This window comes from Aedes albopictus, chromosome 2, assembly GCF_035046485.1.
Source record: "Aedes albopictus strain Foshan chromosome 2, AalbF5, whole genome shotgun sequence".
Classification (NCBI taxonomy): domain Eukaryota; kingdom Metazoa; phylum Arthropoda; class Insecta; order Diptera; family Culicidae; genus Aedes; species Aedes albopictus.
In genome coordinates, this window is record NC_085137.1 from 460,710,313 (window position 1) to 460,728,729 (window position 18,417).

At 42.1% G+C, this 18,417-nt stretch overlaps 1 protein-coding gene across 4 annotated transcripts in view; it reads right to left on the reverse strand.

The window, feature by feature from the left end:
* LOC109407762 (RNA-binding protein Musashi homolog Rbp6) overlaps positions 1-18,417 on the reverse strand; it is a 1,431,211-nt gene that overhangs the window by 236,834 nt on the left and 1,175,960 nt on the right. The window lies entirely within an intron of this gene.

Below are 18,417 nucleotides of genomic sequence, written 5' to 3' on the forward strand. Positions count from 1 at the left end.
ACGAAGGACCTAAGCAGGTATCCAGCAATAAATCAGTTTACAAGGAATTCTAATGAATACGTGTTTGTGATTTTTGACAAATCTAGTAAGAAATGTACCAAAGTTCTGAAAATTTATCTCTTAAGGATCTTGCAGGGATTTGGTCATATATTTCTCCAAAAACCTAGTAAATGCCCATCAAAAACCATACTAGGACATGGTCAACGCAGGACTTTTCCGATTTTCTCATTTGGAATACATCAAAAACTTATCACTAATGTTACAGAAATTTTACACGGAATCTGCTCAAGACCTCGCTTAGCATTCCGGAGAATAGCACATAATAACCAGGTGCACCGCGTAGAGATTTATTTCCAAAAATTGCACCGCGAGCCAAAAGGTCTAAAAACCCCTGCCCTAGATCATCTCCATCAGATCAAAAAACCTTCAGAAACTTGAGGAATTTCTTTAGAAATGCCGCCAGTATATTTGTCTGCAATGTCTGTAGTCTTTGTTCAAATGACAATTGCAGAAATTCATCTACAGATATTTTCAGAAAGCCCTTGAGAATCTCTTAAAACATTTCAAGCAATGTTTACTTGGAATTACTCACATAATTTTTCCAGACGCTTCTCATGAATTGTTTTCTAGGAATTAAAGCGATATCTTAAGATGTTTCTACAAGCATTCTCTCAGGCATTCTCTCGAGGCATTCTCTCGGGGTCAAAGACACTTTTGGGATGTTTCTGAAAGTACCCCTGGCAAAATTCATAGGAAATACTTCTGAATAAATTCGATAAACAGTTCCACGAGAAATTCATAGGGTTATCTTTAGAGAAAATGCCTGAGGAAATTTTCTGATAAAATACATGGAGAAATATCTGAAGGAATTCCTGCCTGAATCACTGAAAGTAGTAATGCAATAATTTCTGGAGGAATTCCTGCAGTATTTTCTGGAAGAATTTCAATCGTAATCCCTGGCGGAATTTCAAAAGCAACCCATGGTAATCTTCCTTAAAAAATCCTCAAGGAAATTTCTTGGAAATTGTTTTGGGAACATTTAAAGAAAGCACTGGATGAATTTCCTTAGAAAATCCTAGATGTATTTCTGAAGGAACCCCTGGAAGAGTTTCGGACAGAAAACCTTCTGGGATTTTAGAACCCAATTCCTGGAACTGTTTCTGGAAACATCCATGCAGCAATTTTGGAAAAAAAACCATAGATAGCCCTAAAGTAGTTTTAAGACAAATTTATTTATGAATCTCATAAAGAATTTCCAAAATAATCTCCAGGAAAATATCTTAAGGCATCTCTGGAAGAATTTCATGAGAAAACTTTGGAAGAATTTCTGAAGAAGACTGTGAACTATTCTTGAAAACATTATTAGACAAATTACTTGAGTAATTCTGAGCTTAAGGTTTTTGAAGGAAATTCGTGGATGATATCCTGAACGAATTGTCATACGGATTTCTCGAAGAATCCATGGAGATTTTTCTGAAGCAACTCACCGACGCTAGTGCAATTCTTGAAGAAGTTTCAGGAGAATGATCTGGAGGAAATTCTAAAACAAATTCCAATGGAATTTTGAAAAAAATTCATGGAAGATGTTTTGAAAGAACTTTCAAAGAAATTCGTGTTACACTTTCTAAAAGGAATTCCTGGAGGACTTGCTGAAGAAACCCAAGGTGCAATTTCGGAAGGAATTTCTAGAAGGCTTTATAATGCAGTTGTTAAGACTTCCCCACTGCTCTAGTCTTTGCTCCCTCCATAGAAATTCCTTTTTTTTTGTATGAAGTGGCGATGATTAGTACAGAATTATAGGGGGACGAAGTCTAGTGTTTTTACCCTAATCTTTAGAAAATTTTTGAAACAATTCTAGAGGATACCATGTGTTTTCTACAAGGATCCCTGGAAGCGTTCCTGAAAGTATTCTCAGAGAAATCTTCGAAAACATTCCAGGCAAATTAAAAAAAAAATGGAAGTCTCAAAGCTGCTATTAAAGAAGACTGTGAATGAAGGCGCAGAAAGAAAATGAATTTCAGAAAGAAGTTTTTCTCATATGTGAGCAAAAATATTGAAAACAGTCTAACAGGTAACTTTCTCATACCTAAGAAGAGGAATAAAATACCTTATTGATCAAAGGGGCCTTTTTACACCTTTGGTGGCGCATAAGTTTGGAATATTACAAGAATATCTCTTAGATGCGAAAGATTAATTTCCAATATCATAAAGATGACTTACCATAAACGGCTATAGGCGAAAAAAGTTAGAAATCTAAATATCACACAAACGATTTTCCATACAAGTACAAGGGAGCAAAAACAACCAGAAAGCCATTTTTTCTTTCATATGTAGCTTAATTTTTCCTAAATTTCAAGGGCGCTCATACTGATAATTGGAACTTTTTATGCTTCAAGAGCTGATTACTCAGTGAGTAACTTGGAGTAACCTCGATGATACTACTGCTTCGTGGTCGTGCGGCCAGTGTCACCAGCATTTAGTCGTATCGTGCTGGAGGTTCGATTCCCGCCGCAGCTGTCGGGAAAAGTTTTCGGCTGTGCCACTGGGTGTTTCATGCTAGTCACCTGTCTAGTGTCGTGCATCCTTCAAAGTGCAAATAGCTCACTGAAAGTATTGAACGTGTCCGTGTCTAAATTTTCTGAAAGAGGTTTTTGTAGCCATCATGTAACCAAAATAAAAGGTATATGGTTTTAAGATGGTTCTCGAAACTTCTACAAGACTAATTAACCGTCAGAATGTTACTTGGGTTAGCAAAGATCCTGCGTTACACAGTTTTCACTAATCCTTACTCAGAACCCCCCAAGAAGCAAATTGAAACTGGTAATTATCGTCATACTACTGTCTGTCAAAACGTACTGTCTTTTACTTTCAAGTCTGCTAGCGCGCCGTCGGTTATTGTTGTTCACATTTCTAATCCTGCGAAAGCTGACTCTCATTTCCATCGTTGCTGCCGTGCTTGCGCTTTTGTTTAGAGAGCGAGCTAGAGTCAGAAACAGTTTTGTTGCCCATATCCATTAGGCCAATGAATGCCAGGGGACTGTTATGGTCTTCTTGTTTTCTTACCCCGCATTAAAATTATGTTGCTGTGTTGAAAGATAGGTTGTCAGCTTGAGCCCTACGCTTGAGCCGCTGTTATGCTGGCTACGAAAACATTGCATTGGAGGGATAGGGATGCCAATTCCTTGATGAATGCCTTCTCCAGATGCAACACGCTGTAGCTATTCAGCTATTCAGCTATTCAGTCAACCCGGAGCAATGCCACCTACTACCACCACCACTACCACCATCACCGCCGGAGAGTGTCTAAATTACACGAGAAGCAATCTTTTGTTTTCGGCGAGGCTTTGTTTGGAAATGTGCCTCAGATTCATTCCCAGTCGTACCAAAGTGAAAACTTCTCATTCTGAAACCTTAGTGTCCTTGAATGTCGCATTACTTTTCTGTTAGGCCGAAGAACTGCCACACAAACACACCATTCGAACTCAATCCCAACACGCAATTAACTTCCGCAACAACTTCGGCAGTGAACCAGCCAGCGAGCTAGCGGAAGGAAAAATCCGGAAAATTTTCTCCAAACCATTCAATTACGGTTCAAGTACCGGCGCGGGGGCGCGAGTTTCCCTGAATTGGCAAACAAAATTGCAAAACTTGAGCCCAATTTCATCTCTGTTCATTCAACCATCCTTCGTCAGTCAGTCTGTCCGACCGTCCGTCCGTCACTCATTCAGCCCGTCCGTCACTCATCCCGAACTTCGGGCAGAACGGAACTCAGCCCCAGTCTGGACCGACGACGAAAACGACGGCAAACTTTTGCCTCCTTCCGTGCTCCTCTCACCAGCAGCGCAGTGCTGAAACGGTTTGTTATTATGCTAAAAAAGCGCCAAGGTGAATCGATCGATCTCCTCCCAAGTCCTGCCGCGCCTCGTGTAGCAAACCGGAACAGTCGTCGTCGTCGGTCGGTTGGAAGTTTTGTGCGAAAACAGCAGAAGTTTGTTGCCCGGGCTAAGCTGGCCCGGTTTCGGAAGGCGGAAAGTTGTTCTCGGGAACTGTGCTGTAAGGGAGAAGAAAAATAGAGGGCGTTCCTCTTGGTTCGTTGGTTGGTTGAAATACGTTTGGCTGCCTCAAAGCCGAAAGTCGGACCAGGATTTCGATCAAATTTAATGAACTTAGTTCCAGAGGGATTATTTTGCAATTGTGGACGTCGGTGCCGTCGGTGTGTTTAAGTCTTGGAAGGTTTAAAGTTCTTGGACAGGTGAGGACGCCGTGTTAAGTTGACGAGTTTGATGGCTTTTAATTCGGAATGAATTTCAAGGATTTCGTTGAACGATGTGATAAAAAACGAAGGAATTGTTTTGGATAAGAAAATAGAGAATCAGAAAATCAGAGTATCCGAGAATCATAATATCAGATAAAACAAAGAAGGCAGAGAAGCCACAGATGATAAGGAAGACAGAGAAAACAGAGAAGTCGGAAAAGAAAGAGCAGACAACGAAAAAAACAAGACAAAGAATACAGAGAAGACAGAGAAAACAGGGAAAGACAAAGAAGATAGAGCAGACAAAGAATACATAGAAGACAGAGAAAACAGAAAAGACAAAGAAGACAGAGAAGACAGAGAAGACAGAGAAAACCGAAAAAAAACAAAGGAAATCAGAAAAGACAAAGAAGACAGAGAAGACAGAGAAGACAGAGAAGACAGAGAAGACAGAGAAGACAGAGAAGACAGAGAAGACAGAGAAGACAGAGAAGACAGAGAAGACAGAGAAGACAGAGAAGACAGAGAAGACAGAGAAGACAGAGAAGACAGAGAAGACAGAGAAGACAGAGAAGACAGAGAAGACAGAGAAGACAGAGAAGACAGAGAAGACAGAGAAGACAGAGAAGACAGAGAAGACAGAGAAGACAGAGAAGACAGAGAAGACAGAGAAGACAGAGAAGACAGAGAAGACAGAGAAGACAGAGAAGACAGAGAAGACAGAGAAGACAGAGAAGACAGAGAAGACAGAGAAGACAGAGAAGACAGAGAAGACAGAGAAGACAGAGAAGACAGAGAAGACAGAGAAGACAGAGAAGACAGAGAAGACAGAGAAGACAGAGAAGACAGAGAAGACAGAGAAGACAGAGAAGACAGAGAAGACAGAGAAGACAGAGAAGACAGAGAAGACAGAGAAGACAGAGAAGACAGAGAAGACAGAGAAGACAGAGAAGACAGAGAAGACAGAGAAGACAGAGAAGACAGAGAAGACAGAGAAGACAGAGAAGACAGAGAAGACAGAGAAGACAGAGAAGACAGAGAAGACAGAGAAGACAGAGAAGACAGAGAAGACAGAGAAGACAGAGAAGACAGAGAAGACAGAGAAGACAGAGAAGACAGAGAAGACAGAGAAGACAGAGAAGACAGAGAAGACAGAGAAGACAGAGAAGACAGAGAAGACAGAGAAGACAGAGAAGACAGAGAAGACAGAGAAGACAGAGAAGACAGAGAAGACAGAGAAGACAGAGAAGACAGAGAAGACAGAGAAGACAGAGAAGACAGAGAAGACAGAGAAGACAGAGAAGACAGAGAAGACAGAGAAGACAGAGAAGACAGAGAAGACAGAGAAGACAGAGAAGACAGAGAAGACAGAGAAGACAGAGAAGACAGAGAAGACAGAGAAGACAGAGAAGACAGAGAAGACAGAGAAGACAGAGAAGACAGAGAAGACAGAGAAGACAGAGAAGACAGAGAAGACAGAGAAGACAGAGAAGACAGAGAAGACAGAGAAGACAGAGAATCCAACCAATCAGAGAAGTCAGAGAATTAGAGAATCAGATATTCAGAGAATCAGAGAATCCAAGAATTATGGAATCAATGAATCAGAATCAGAAGTTTATCAGGAAATTACTGGATAACTTTCGTTGAAAGCTAGAAGGAGCTTCATTAGAAGCACGCAGAAGTTTCATGAGAAGCGTTAACGAGCGCAGCCGGAGGCAAGAAAGAACTGAATCAGAAGCTCCCAGCAGTTTTATAGAAAGCCCAAGAAGCTTCTTTGAAAACTGGAAGGTGGTTCGTCGGATGCTCGAATAAGATTCATTGGAGACTCATTTTAGTGTTATCGAACGCTCGGGAAGCTTTTCTGGAAACTATGGAATGATATTTAATGTTTACTCAGTTGTTCTCGATTGGAACAAAAAAGGAACTTTATTGGAAGCTAGATTAGAAGCTCTTAAAATCATCCCTAGAAGATGAAAAGTGCTCTATTGGAATCTCCAAGAGGATCCATCGGAATCTAGTATGTGCTCCATCGGATGTTCGAAGAAGTTTCTCTGAAAACATAAATGCCGAGCTTCACTGGAAGTTCAAAAGATCTTGATTGTAAGTTAGATGGAGCTTCATTGGAAGTGTGAAGAAGCTCTATAGGATGCTAGAAGGAATATCATCGAAGGCTTTAAATAGCTTCATCGGAAACTTAGGAAACTTCTTTGGAAGCAGGAAGGTGGTTCGTTGGAAAATTGAAGAAGATTCATAAGAAGCTTACAGAAGCTTCATTGAAAGCTCAACTGAGCTTCATTGGAAGCTCGAAGGAGACTCATTGGAAGCTCGAAGATGCTCCATTGGAAGCTCGTAGTAGCTTTATTTGAGGCTGGAACGAGCTTTATTAGAAGCTTGAACGAGCTTCACTAGAAGCTTGAACGAGCTTCATTAGAAGCTTGTGGAGTTTCATTGGAAGCTCGTAGGAGCTTTATTGGAAGCTCAGAGGAACTTCATGGGAAGCTCGGAGGAACTTCATTGTAAGCTCTAAGGAGCTTCATTGGAAGCTCGAAGGAGCTACATTGGAAGCTCTAAGGAGCTTTATTGGAAGCTCTAAGGAGCTACATTGGAAGCTCGAATGAGTTTCATTGGAAGCTCGCAAAAGTCTAATGAGAAGCTCGAAGCAGCTTCATTAGAATGATGAGCTTTATTGTAAGCTCGGAGGAGATTCATTGGAAGCTCGGAGGAGCTTCATTGGAAGCTCGAAGTAGCTTCATTGGAAGCTCGAACGAGCTTCATTGGAAGCTCGAAGGAGTTTCATTGGAAGCTCGAAGGAGTTTCATTGGAAGCTCGAAGAAGTCTGATTAGAAGCTCGAAACCGCTTCATTAGAAGCTTGATGAGCTTTATTGTAAGTTCGGAGGAGCTTTATTGGAAGCTCGAAAGAGCTTTATTGGAAGCTCGATGTAGCTTCATTGGAAGCTCGAAGGAGCTTCATTGGAAGCTCGAAAGAGCTTCATTGGAAGCTCGAAGTAGCTTCATTGGAAGCTCGAAGGAGCTTCATTGGAAGTTCGAAGGAGCTTCATTAGAAGCACGAAGGAGCTTCATTGGAAGCACGAAGTAGCTCCATTGGAAGCTCGAAGGAGCTTCATTGGAAGCTCGAAGGAGCTTCATTGGAAGCTCGAAGGAGTTTTATTGGGAGGTCGAAGGAGCTCTATTGGGAGCTCGAAGGAGTTTCATTGCAAGGTTGAATGAGCTTTATTGGAAGCACGTAGGATCTTCATTGGAAGCTCGGAGGAACTCCATTGGAAGCTCGGAGGAGCTACATTGGAAGCTTGGAGAAGCTGGAAAGAGCTTCATTGGCAGTTTTGTGGAAGCAATAAAGTGGTTCGTTGGAAGATTGAAGTCGATCCATTGAAAGCTCGAAGAAGCTTTATTGGAAGTTCGAAGGAGTTTCTTTGGAAGCTCGGAGGAACTTCAGTGGAAGATCGAAGTAGCTTCATTGGAAGTACGCAAGAGTTTCATTAGATGTTCGAAAGAGCTTGAGAAGCTTCTCTGGAAGCTATAGAAGAAGTCTTTGTGGAAGTTCATAAGATCACCTGATGACGCCTCTGGTGCTGATCCGGATTTCCAAAACATCATAAGCGTAACCATTTTGTTTCAACAATGCTCCTGACGAAAAAAAAGGAATACTTCCCACACTCCCAGTTTTCCCCTCGGAGATTCGTTTTTTCTGGTTTCTAGTATCGGCTACAATCTTGTGAATTGTGCAATATCCGAAATGGACTAGCCTCACTCCCCTAATCCCATAGCCACCACCGCACTGCAGTCAGTGGGTGCCTGCTGCTGAACAAACAACAATTGTCCATTCCATGTGTGGGAAGATCACTGACTGGACGGGGCCCATGGAATCAGTGAAATGTAATAAATCCTGTCTAGTTCTGCGGGTTGGAGCAGTCAGTAGTCCAGGACGGCTCACACGAATCGAGATTGTGGTTTTCCCTATGCGTCCCGCGTGGGTTTCATGTGGTTTTCAAACTATAGTTCTGCGGTTGAAATCGTCTTAAATTCAGAAGTTGGACCCGGCCATCCGAGCAGTTTGTGTCCAACTCCCGCTCGAAAAGTGGTTAGCTTGTGCGGTCGTTCGCCTGTCTACCTGATTCCATGCTCAGTTTGGACCACGTCCGGTACGGGAGTGCATCAACCAGATTATCAGGCCACGCAAAAAAAAAATGAACACATTTCATCGTTCTTCGTTGAGCTGAACCTCACTCAAAGAACGACAATAAATATCAACGCCACGCCGGTGTGAAACACATAACTTCACTCGGGCACTATTATTTATGATTGCGACGGTAGACTTGGTTCATTATTCAATTCACAAAAGTATTCTGCAACGTTGAAAACATTAGGTGTAGTTCTTTATCTGCCGACGACCGACGGTTGCTCTCCAACCAACAGTCGATTCTGAGACGCAGCCCTAATGCAGGAGCTGAGCTGTTTCACTTTTTATCACGGGGTTTCATTTTTCCACTTGGTTCACGGGAAGCGCAGGGAGTGTTAATCAAATTGCATTCTGCCGACTAGTAGTGCCCGTTTACTTACTACTACGCTACGGTACCACGGAACGGAGAGCTAGATGCTTCTTTTCGAGGAATAACGGCGGCCACGACTTGTGTTGGCGGCACTTACCTGCAACGAGAAAATGGGAGATGGGAAAAAGTCTCAATTATTTTGAATTATAAAGCGATGATGATTCTTTTAGCGGGCAATCGAGTTCCCGGAGAAATGGCAAATGGGTTTTGAGTTGGGAAGGAACTGGAGTTGTGACTGCAATTATGCAGTTCAGTTAAAGTAGAACTTAAACAATACTTTAGAGCGGTGGTTCCCAAAGTGGGCGAAATCGCCCCCCAGGGGGCGAAAATCACGCCGAAGGGGGCGAAAATTTGAAAAACCAAAATTGGGGGGCGAAAATACTAAAAAAGGGGGGGGGGGGGTCTAGGATTATTGAAAAATTTCTGTTTCGAGATGGACTAAATATTACAGAAATTTTGATATTTACGTGAATTCAATGGTAAAATTCCAAGAAAAAAAATAATACTGCTATACTAATTTCCGAGAGAATTCACAGTGATTCTGGAAGTCTCCTTAATAAGAAACTTATATGGCGAAAATTCATGATTGATTTGTGTTTAAATTATGAAAGGAACAGTTTTTTTTTTACTTGATACGAAAGTTTTGTTTTTCATGGTAATTTGAATCATAAATATGAAATTTAAAATGAATCTAAGAACACTTTTCGAATGAAATTCGTCACACATTGTTTGAAAATATTTCAGAGAGGCTTCCTGGAGGAATTCCAAACGTTGCTTATTACTAGGAGCTATATTGAAATTTTTCCACAAATTTAGCGTTCAATTCCCTCGAAACCGGATAATGACTGATGCATGTCTTCTTATTTGGCCATAAAAAGTTTTCTAATTCATGGGAACTTGTCAATTCGCATTACTGAGCAAAGCTGACTACATTTGGAACTACACCAATATATTCCATAGTTGTATTTTTTGCATAAAAGATATTTTTGTAATTGTTTTTTAAATTCTTATTTGAAAACTTGTGGTGACCAAACATCTCGGGTGTTGAAGAACACTGGTAAAACATTTGGTTGAGGATAACGAGTGGTCGTAAATGTTCACAGTCCGATCTGTTTTGCTCAATTTGGTTCAAGAATATGTATAGCACAAACATGTTTTCAAAACGTATTAGTTTTTCATGCAATAATACAGTTTTTTTAATGCAAACAATCAGTACATTTGCAAAAAAAAATCAACGAAAGTGAGAGCGATTCTAAATTAGATACTCTAAATACCAGGTTTGCCACAGTAGTGCTAAATAGTGAGCTTTTAAAGGCTTCCACTAAGTAAATTTTCAGAAAAAAAAATAAATTTCACTTAGGGCAGGGGGGCGAAAATGTTTTTCTCAAGCTTCAAGGGGGCGATACCTTCTAAAAGTTTGGGAAACACTGCTTTAGAGCTTCCTTATTACTTCTTCTTGAAGCGACATATTCAAACAAATTTTTAATATGTTCATCGGATGAATTTGGCACTCTCAGTCTGGAAAATCAAACGATTTATTTTATTTTGCCCGATGTTGCGGCCATGGGATGTGGCCTTTTTCAAAGGAAACAATTGGTCTATCGTTTTTTTCCTTGAAAAAGGCCACATCCCATGGCCGAAACGGCGGGCAGAATAAAATAAATCGTTTGATTTTCAAGACTGAGTGTACCAAATTCATCCTATCAACATAATTCCAGTCGTTTGCCAAGAACAAATTTAATATGTATAAACTCACGAAAGGACATTTCGAGAATAGTCGATGACATTGACCTTAAAAATTGAAGTGAGTGCGATTTTTCCGTGACTTTTTTGTAGAACTGATCTAGCCGTACAACTTTTTCATAAACCATGTTTTCAGATTCAGCTTCTGGAATGTGCTGTAAGTGATGGAATCTAGATAAGTCGAAATTACATTTTCAGCACTGGTATTACCACTAAAGGCTTAACTAAAGAGTCCTAAAGCTAAACTTCAGATGTTGCAGATAAGCTGGATACTGGGATGCAGAGTAGATGAATAATCTTTTATTGACAATCATATTCAGAATACGATGATTGACTGAAGAAGAGATACGCTGTAAACTCAACGAGCTACTATTGAACTTCATATTCAGCTTCCATCTTATTCAGCTATTGACACTTTCAACCAATCATTGTTCAGTTATGACCCTCACTGTGTGATCAGCCATCATTGTTACTTGAGTATTCCAGGGAATTAAGGGGTTTTAAGGAGAGTTCCGGAGGTTTTCAAGGGGCTTAAGGAGGTTCCATGGGTGTTCCAGTGGGTTTCAATGGATATTAGGGAGGTTCCATAGGGGTTTTGGGGTGTTTCAGGGGCGTTCTAAGGGGTTTGAATGGGTTTCATGAACGTTCCAGGAGCATTTCAGGAGCCTCCAAGGGGTCTCAGGAGCGTTCCATGAGGTTTGATGAAAGTTTCATGGGGTTTCAAGGCGTTGCAGGGAAGTTCAAAGAAGTTTATGGGGGCTCAAGGGGTGTTCCAGGGGATCTCAAGGGAATTTTACGTACGCATCATGGGGTTTTAGAAGCGTTCCATTGGTGTTCCAGGTGTATTCAGTAATGTTCCAGGGGGTACTTTTGGGACGTTTTGGGGGTGTTCCAGGAATGTACCGGGGGTCTCAGGAGCGTTACCTGGGGTTTTGGCGGGTGTTCCAGGGGTTTAATAAGCGTTCCAACCCGAACAGGAACTAATAACTGACGCATAACTGCAGCATGCCAAAGTTAGATATCATACCAGGACAAGATATTGGTCGGTTACCCAGATATTGGATATAACTTATTTTGGTATTGTGTAGGTATTGATAAAATACCTCAACGCGTTATTGGTTTAGTGTTGAGGACTGCTTGAGGTATTATTCAATTGAGGAAAAACCACTATTTGTATGGGAAAATCACCGATTATTACTTAGGTATTGCCAAACCTGATGACATTATGGGGCTGTCCATAAACCACGTGGTCATTTTTTTGGGACTTTTCTAACCCCCGCCCCCCAACCCGCGTGGTCATTAGTCCAAACAATTTTTTTTATTTGTCCATACAAAATAATCATTGGCCGAAACACCCCCCCCCCCCCCCTTAATGACCACGTGGTTTATGGACAGCCCCTATTCACGTGTTATGCGCAGAATACACACCAGTTATTATTTTAGGTATTTTACCTCTTATCCAGGTCTTCTTAATAACTCATTCAGGTTGTAGGTATTCGGTTTTCCATACCTGAGCTTGTTATTCTTCAGCTATTTTTTCCTGCTCGGGATGGCATTTCAGTGAGTTTCGAAGGATTTGTATGTTTTAAAATGGACAAACCTCTAAGCAAGAATCTCAGCAAGAATTTCCCATCAGGCATTTGTGGAGGAATTCCAAGAGAACTTTTTTCAAAAATTTCTTCATGGATTCCCCCGAGAGTTCCTCTTTGCATTTCTCCGCAGATTTCTTAAAGAGTTCCCTTTAGGAAATCTCTTAGGATACCCACCGGGATTTCTGCAGAAGTTTTTTTCTGTAATTTAAGTTCATCTTGGAAATTCCCAAAAAATGCGTACTAGGATTTCTCCAAGAGTTCCTCATGTGATTCCTCCGAAAATTCCTTTAAAACTCATCCAAGAACTCAACAAGAATTCACCCATTTCACGCTTTTTTTTTTTCAGAGAATCCTTCAAAATTCATCTAGAGATTTTTCTAAGAATTTCTTCTCGTATTCTGAAAATCCCCTCCAGATTTCTTTGAAAATTTCTCTTGAAATTGATCCTGGAATGCTGCTGTGATTTTTCCAGGTATTCGTGATGGAAATTCTGGAATTCATCAAGCAGTTCCTTCCAGAAATCCTTCAGGAATTCCTGGAGCATTCCCAAGAGCAATAATTGAATATCTGCCATCTGGAAATGCTTGAGAATTATAAGCAAGTGTGCTTGGCGAAATCCCAGAAGGAGCTTATAACTGAATCCCAGCAGGAATGTCTGAAGGTATCTCGAGAAAAAAATCCCAGAGGAATCCTTGGAAAGTCCGTATAAGAATCACGAGACCAATTCTCGGAGGAATCCTTGAAGAAATCCATGAAAATATCCAAGAAATTTGCAGAATCTCATCAAACATTTCCGGAGGAATTCCAAGCCGATTTTTCAAAAGATTTCTCCAGAAATTCCTCTCAGAGTTCCTCTAGGAATGCCTGGTGGGATTCCACAAAGGAATGATACTACTGGCATTCGTTCAGGAACTCCAAATCGAATTTCTTCGGGAATACTTGCTGAGATTTCTCAAGCATTTTCAGCAGGAATATTTCAAATTATTACTCTCGAGTGTCTTCCTGGAATTCATGTAGATCCCCTGCAGGTGAGAAGCCCGAACAAATCCTGAAATGTCCAGAGGAATCCCGGTAGTAGTTCCCAAAATAATTTTAAGAGAATTTTTGAAAAAATCCATGCAAGAATTTTTAGCGGAAATGCCAGATGAACGTGGAACGTTACAAACAGAAGCGGAAACAGCAGACCCGCCTCTTTCGGGAGAAAAAGCACCGCCTGGAAGAAGCGGAGTGTGAAGAAATGGAACTGCTGTGCCGTTACCAAGAAACACGAAAGTTCTATCAGAAGCTCAACGCATCCCGCAACGGCTTCGTGCCGCGAGCCGAAATATGCAGGGATAAAGACGGAGGCCTCTTGACGGACGGACGTGAGGTGATCGAAAGGTGGAAGAAGCACTTCGATCAGCACCTGAACGGCGTGGAGAACGTAGGCACGGGAGCCCACGACAACGGAGGAAACGACGACACCAGTGCAGCGGAGGACGGAAATGAACCAACTCCCACGCTGAGGGAAGGTAAGGATGCCATTCACCAGCTCAAAACCAACAAAGCAGCTGGTAAGGATGGTATCGCAGCTGAACTCATCAAGATGGGCCCAGAAAAGTTGGCCACCTGTCCGTATCGCCTGATAGTCAAGATCTGGGAAATCGAACAGCTACTGGAGGAGTGGAAGGAAGGGGTAATCTTCCCCATTCACAAGAAAGGCGACCATTTGGAATGTGAGAACTTCAGGGCGATCACTATTTTGAATGCTGTATACAAAGTGCTATCCCAGATCATCTTCCGTCGTCTGTCATCTAAAACGAATGAGTTCGTGGGAAGTTATCAGGCTGGCTTCATTGACGGCCGGTCGACAACGGGTCAGATCTTTACCGTACAGCAAATCCTCCAGAAATGCCGTGAATACCAGGTCCCAACGCATCACCTGTTCATCGACTTCAAAGCGGCATACGACAGTATCGACCGCGCAGAGCTATGGAGAATCAGGGACGAAAACGGCTTTCCTGGGAAGCTGACTAGACTGATAAGAGCAACGATGGACGGTGTGCAGAACAGCGTAAGGATTTCGGATGAACTATCCAGTTCATTCGAATCTCGACGGGGACTACGACAAGTTGATGGACTTTCCTGCCTACTATTCAGCATCGCCCTGGAAGGTGTTATGCGACGAGCCGTGTTCAACAGCCGGGGTACGATCTTCGCGAAATCCGGCCAATTAGTCTATTTTGCGGATGATATGAAAATTATTGCTAGAACATTTGGAATGGTGGCAGAACTGTACACCCGCCTGAAACGTGAAGCAGCAAAGGTCGGACTGGTGATAAATGCGGCTAAGACAAAGACTTGCTGGTAGGTGGGACTAAGCGAGACAGGACAAACCTTGGCAGCGATGTTACGATAGACGGGGATACTTTCGAGATGTTAGAAGAATTCGTCTACCTCGGTTCCTTGCTAACGGCTGACAATAACGTGAGCCATGAAATATGAAGGCGTATCATCAGTGGAAGTCGTGCCTACTACCTACGGGCTCCAGAAGAAATTGCGGTCAAAAAAGATTCACCGCCGCACCAAATGTACCATGTACAAGACGCTAATAAGACCGGTGATTCTCTACTGACACGAGACATGGACGATGCTCGAGGAGGACCTACAAGCACTCGGGAGTTTTCGAGCGACGCGTGCTAAGAACGATCTTCGGCGGCGTGCAGGAGAACGGTGTGTGGCGGAGAAGGATGACCCATGAGCTTGCTGTACTCTACGGTGAACTCGACATCCTGAAAGTGGCTAAAGCTGGGCGGGTACGCTGGGCAGGACATGTTGCAAGAATGCCGGACAACAACCCTGCTAATTATCCGGTAAATTTTAAATTCAGTGTTATCATGAATTTGATGTTGAATATGAATATATGAAATGATGGCGACGAATAGTCAGGTGTGGGTTTCTTTATCGCCGCGAAGCAACACATACTTTCTCACTCATACATGTGGTTCGAATACAAGTGTCTCTGTTGTTGATGGTGTGAGTGTGTTTGGTTCGTTCATTTTGCATCAACCAAAGGATAGTGGAACTTGCATTCCTTGCTTCAGTCCACGCTAATTCACACCGACACAGCGGCTGTGTTGGTCGCTCTCAAATCGACCCTCTTTACATGCCGCACATTTTGTGTGTTGCATGGGTCGTACACATTCATGTGTTCGGGTGCATGACGTCTTGTCATGTGTGGAAAACACACATTCGTGGAACGCCCGGAATATGGAATCCGCTTCCATATTAGTTTTTGTTTATGAAATTTAGAAAAAAAGATTCAATTTTCATGATTTTCAGAGATTATTTCCATCGAATAGCTGAAGCAGTTGAAAATGCGTCAAAAACATTTCCATTTCCATCTGCTTTCCAGCTCTTCGATGGAGAAAATCCCGAAAATCCACCTCATGTTTACATGTGCCAAACTGTTTGGCCGCGGCTCGGGAGACGTTTCACTGTTCCGTTTCCACCGAGCCGCACAAAAATGAGTATGAGGCCGGAAACACATGGAATGTGTGTGGCGCGCACATATTTTAACCCACCATCAGTCGCTTGCGTGTACTGAGTACACGCATCTCAGAAAAATGCAAAAAAATAATCGAAATACGTACCAAATTGAACCGGGTGTTGGTCCTATTCCAAGATCCACTCTTCTTCTTGTTAGTGAGGCAGAAAAAAAATGAAAAAATGCACGGAAAGTACTCGAAAAATACGTAATTCTAACCTCACATTTTGAATGTGTACTCAGTACACCGGCGCGACCGCTGGTGTAACTTTTTTGTGAACCAGACCGTTACACGAGCGGTCGCGTCGTGTACTCAGTACACGGCGTACGCTTTCAATTATGGTTTATATGCTTTACTAGATACAATGTTGGTGTCTTCAGCAAAAATGTCCAACTGGATAATGCGCGTCTGATAGTGGACATGTGGAACCGGTCAACACGATCTGGTCCTGTCCCGGGTGTCGGAATGGCCCTCGCGGGAACCTGTGCCGTGGACATTTCAGTAATGGCACCAAAACTAGGCATGCGACGGCTCTATCTTCATGATTTTTCATATCCATCATCTTAGTAACCATGAACATGACCAGTGACCTCCCTGGCTAACCCGTGGCCACCGGAATGTGCCCTGGAGGAACCTGTTTCGAAGACATTTTGACCAGGACACCAAAACTAGGCTTGTGACGGCTCTATCTTCATGATTTTCCATATCCATTATTTTAGTAACCATGAACATGACCAGTGACCTCCCTGGCTAACCCGTGGCCACCGGAATGTGCCCTGGAGGAACCTGTTTCGAGGACATTTTGACCATGACACCAAAACTAGGCTTGCGACGCATTTATCGTCATGATTTTTCATATCTATTATTTTAGTAACCATGAATATGACCAGTGACCTCCCTGGCGAACCCGTGGCCACCGGAATGTGCCCTGGAGGAACCTGTTTCGAGGACATTTTGACCATGACTCCAAAACTAGGCTTGCGACGCATCTATCGTCATGATTTTCCATATCTATTATTTTAGTAACCATGAAAATGACTAGTGACCTCCCTGGCCAACCTGTGGCCACCGGAATGTGCCCTGGATGAACCTGTTTCGAGGACATTTTGACCATGACACCAAAACTAGGCATGCGACGGCTCTATCTTCATGATTTTCGATATCTATCATCTTAGTAACCATGAAAATGACCAGTGACCTCCCTGGCTAACCCGTGGCCACCGGAATGTGCCCTGGAGGAACCTGTTTCGAGGATATTTTGACCATGACACCAAAACTAGGCATGCGACGGTTCTATTTTCATGATTTTCCATATCCATCATCTTTGTAACCGAAAAAAAAACTGCGAGTGACCTCTCTGGTTAACCCGTGGCTACCAGCCATGCAAGGGCTCTATCTCCATGATCTTCATCTTCTTTTTTGTGTAACGTCCGTACTGGGGCAAAGCCTGATACTCAGCTTAATGTTCTATGAGCACTTCCACAGTTATTAACGGAGAGCTTCCTTTGCATATGATCATTTTGCATGTGTATAGCGTGTGGCAGGCACAAAGATACTCTATAACGAAGAAAGCTAAGAAAAATCCATTACAAAAAGTTCCAGTACCGACCGCGAATCGAACCTGTCACCATCAGCATGCATATACTGAATAATCACGCCTTCACAACTGTGGATATAGTGGTTTTCTATCGTCATGATGTTTCATGTACATCATCTTTGGAACTGTGAACAGTGCCAGTCATCTCTCTGGTTAACCTCTGGCCACTGGAATTTGCCCTGAAGAAACCTGTTCCGAATACATTTTGCCCATGGCTCCTCATGTTTTTTCACCTTCGTTACCAAAATAAGACCAGTGACCTATCTGTCGCACTCGTGGCCACTGGGGGTAACGGTTACCAAGACAATGAATAAAAAAAATATGAAGATAGAGCCGTCCTCTAACATGCTCCTGTGGCCACGGGTTTATGCTAGGTATCGCTCAAGTAATTTTCGTTCAGTTCATTATTTTTTCTTTACCGAAATGGTCAAGAACTTCAACACAGAGAGCTTCATTTGATTTGACGTATCTTCTCAGTTCCGTACTGGAGTCAAGAAGAATCAAAAGCTTCCTCATTTCTCGAGCGATTCCTTACCTGAATTTTCCACGCATCGAGATAGGCCAAAAAATCTTGCGAACTGCGTACTTCTTATAATGCAAGGACGCTGCACAGTGGTTCTACCATAGGTCTAAACCTTTGACCACAATCAACTGTGATATCAATGTGGTAACATAAAGTTTATTGATTTTTTTTTTTCTAATTTCAGTCGTTTGCATTCATCACTCTACCATCCAACATGTATTTAGTTGATTGTGTTCAATTCTTATATGGTTGAAAACGATGTAAATGTAAAACTTAGATGCTACTTTATCATCTTATTTGAATAAGTGTCACTGGTTTATGATTTTTCAAAAAAAGTTTCCCCTTACGATCTCTTCGGACGTTTTTTTTTATAAATCTTCCCTATAATATTGAACAATGATTTACTGACGAATTCAGTAGTAATTTTTATACATTACATTTCACTATTCTTAAGCAGCTGTGAGTACCGTGGATCGCCCAAACTAATATTAGTATACTTTCATAACTCGATATAACGTAACAACATTTTTATGTTCGTTACGATATATCAAAGTTACGTTATATCGAAGCCAAAAAAGATCCCCCCCCAAACTATGTTATTCACTCAACAA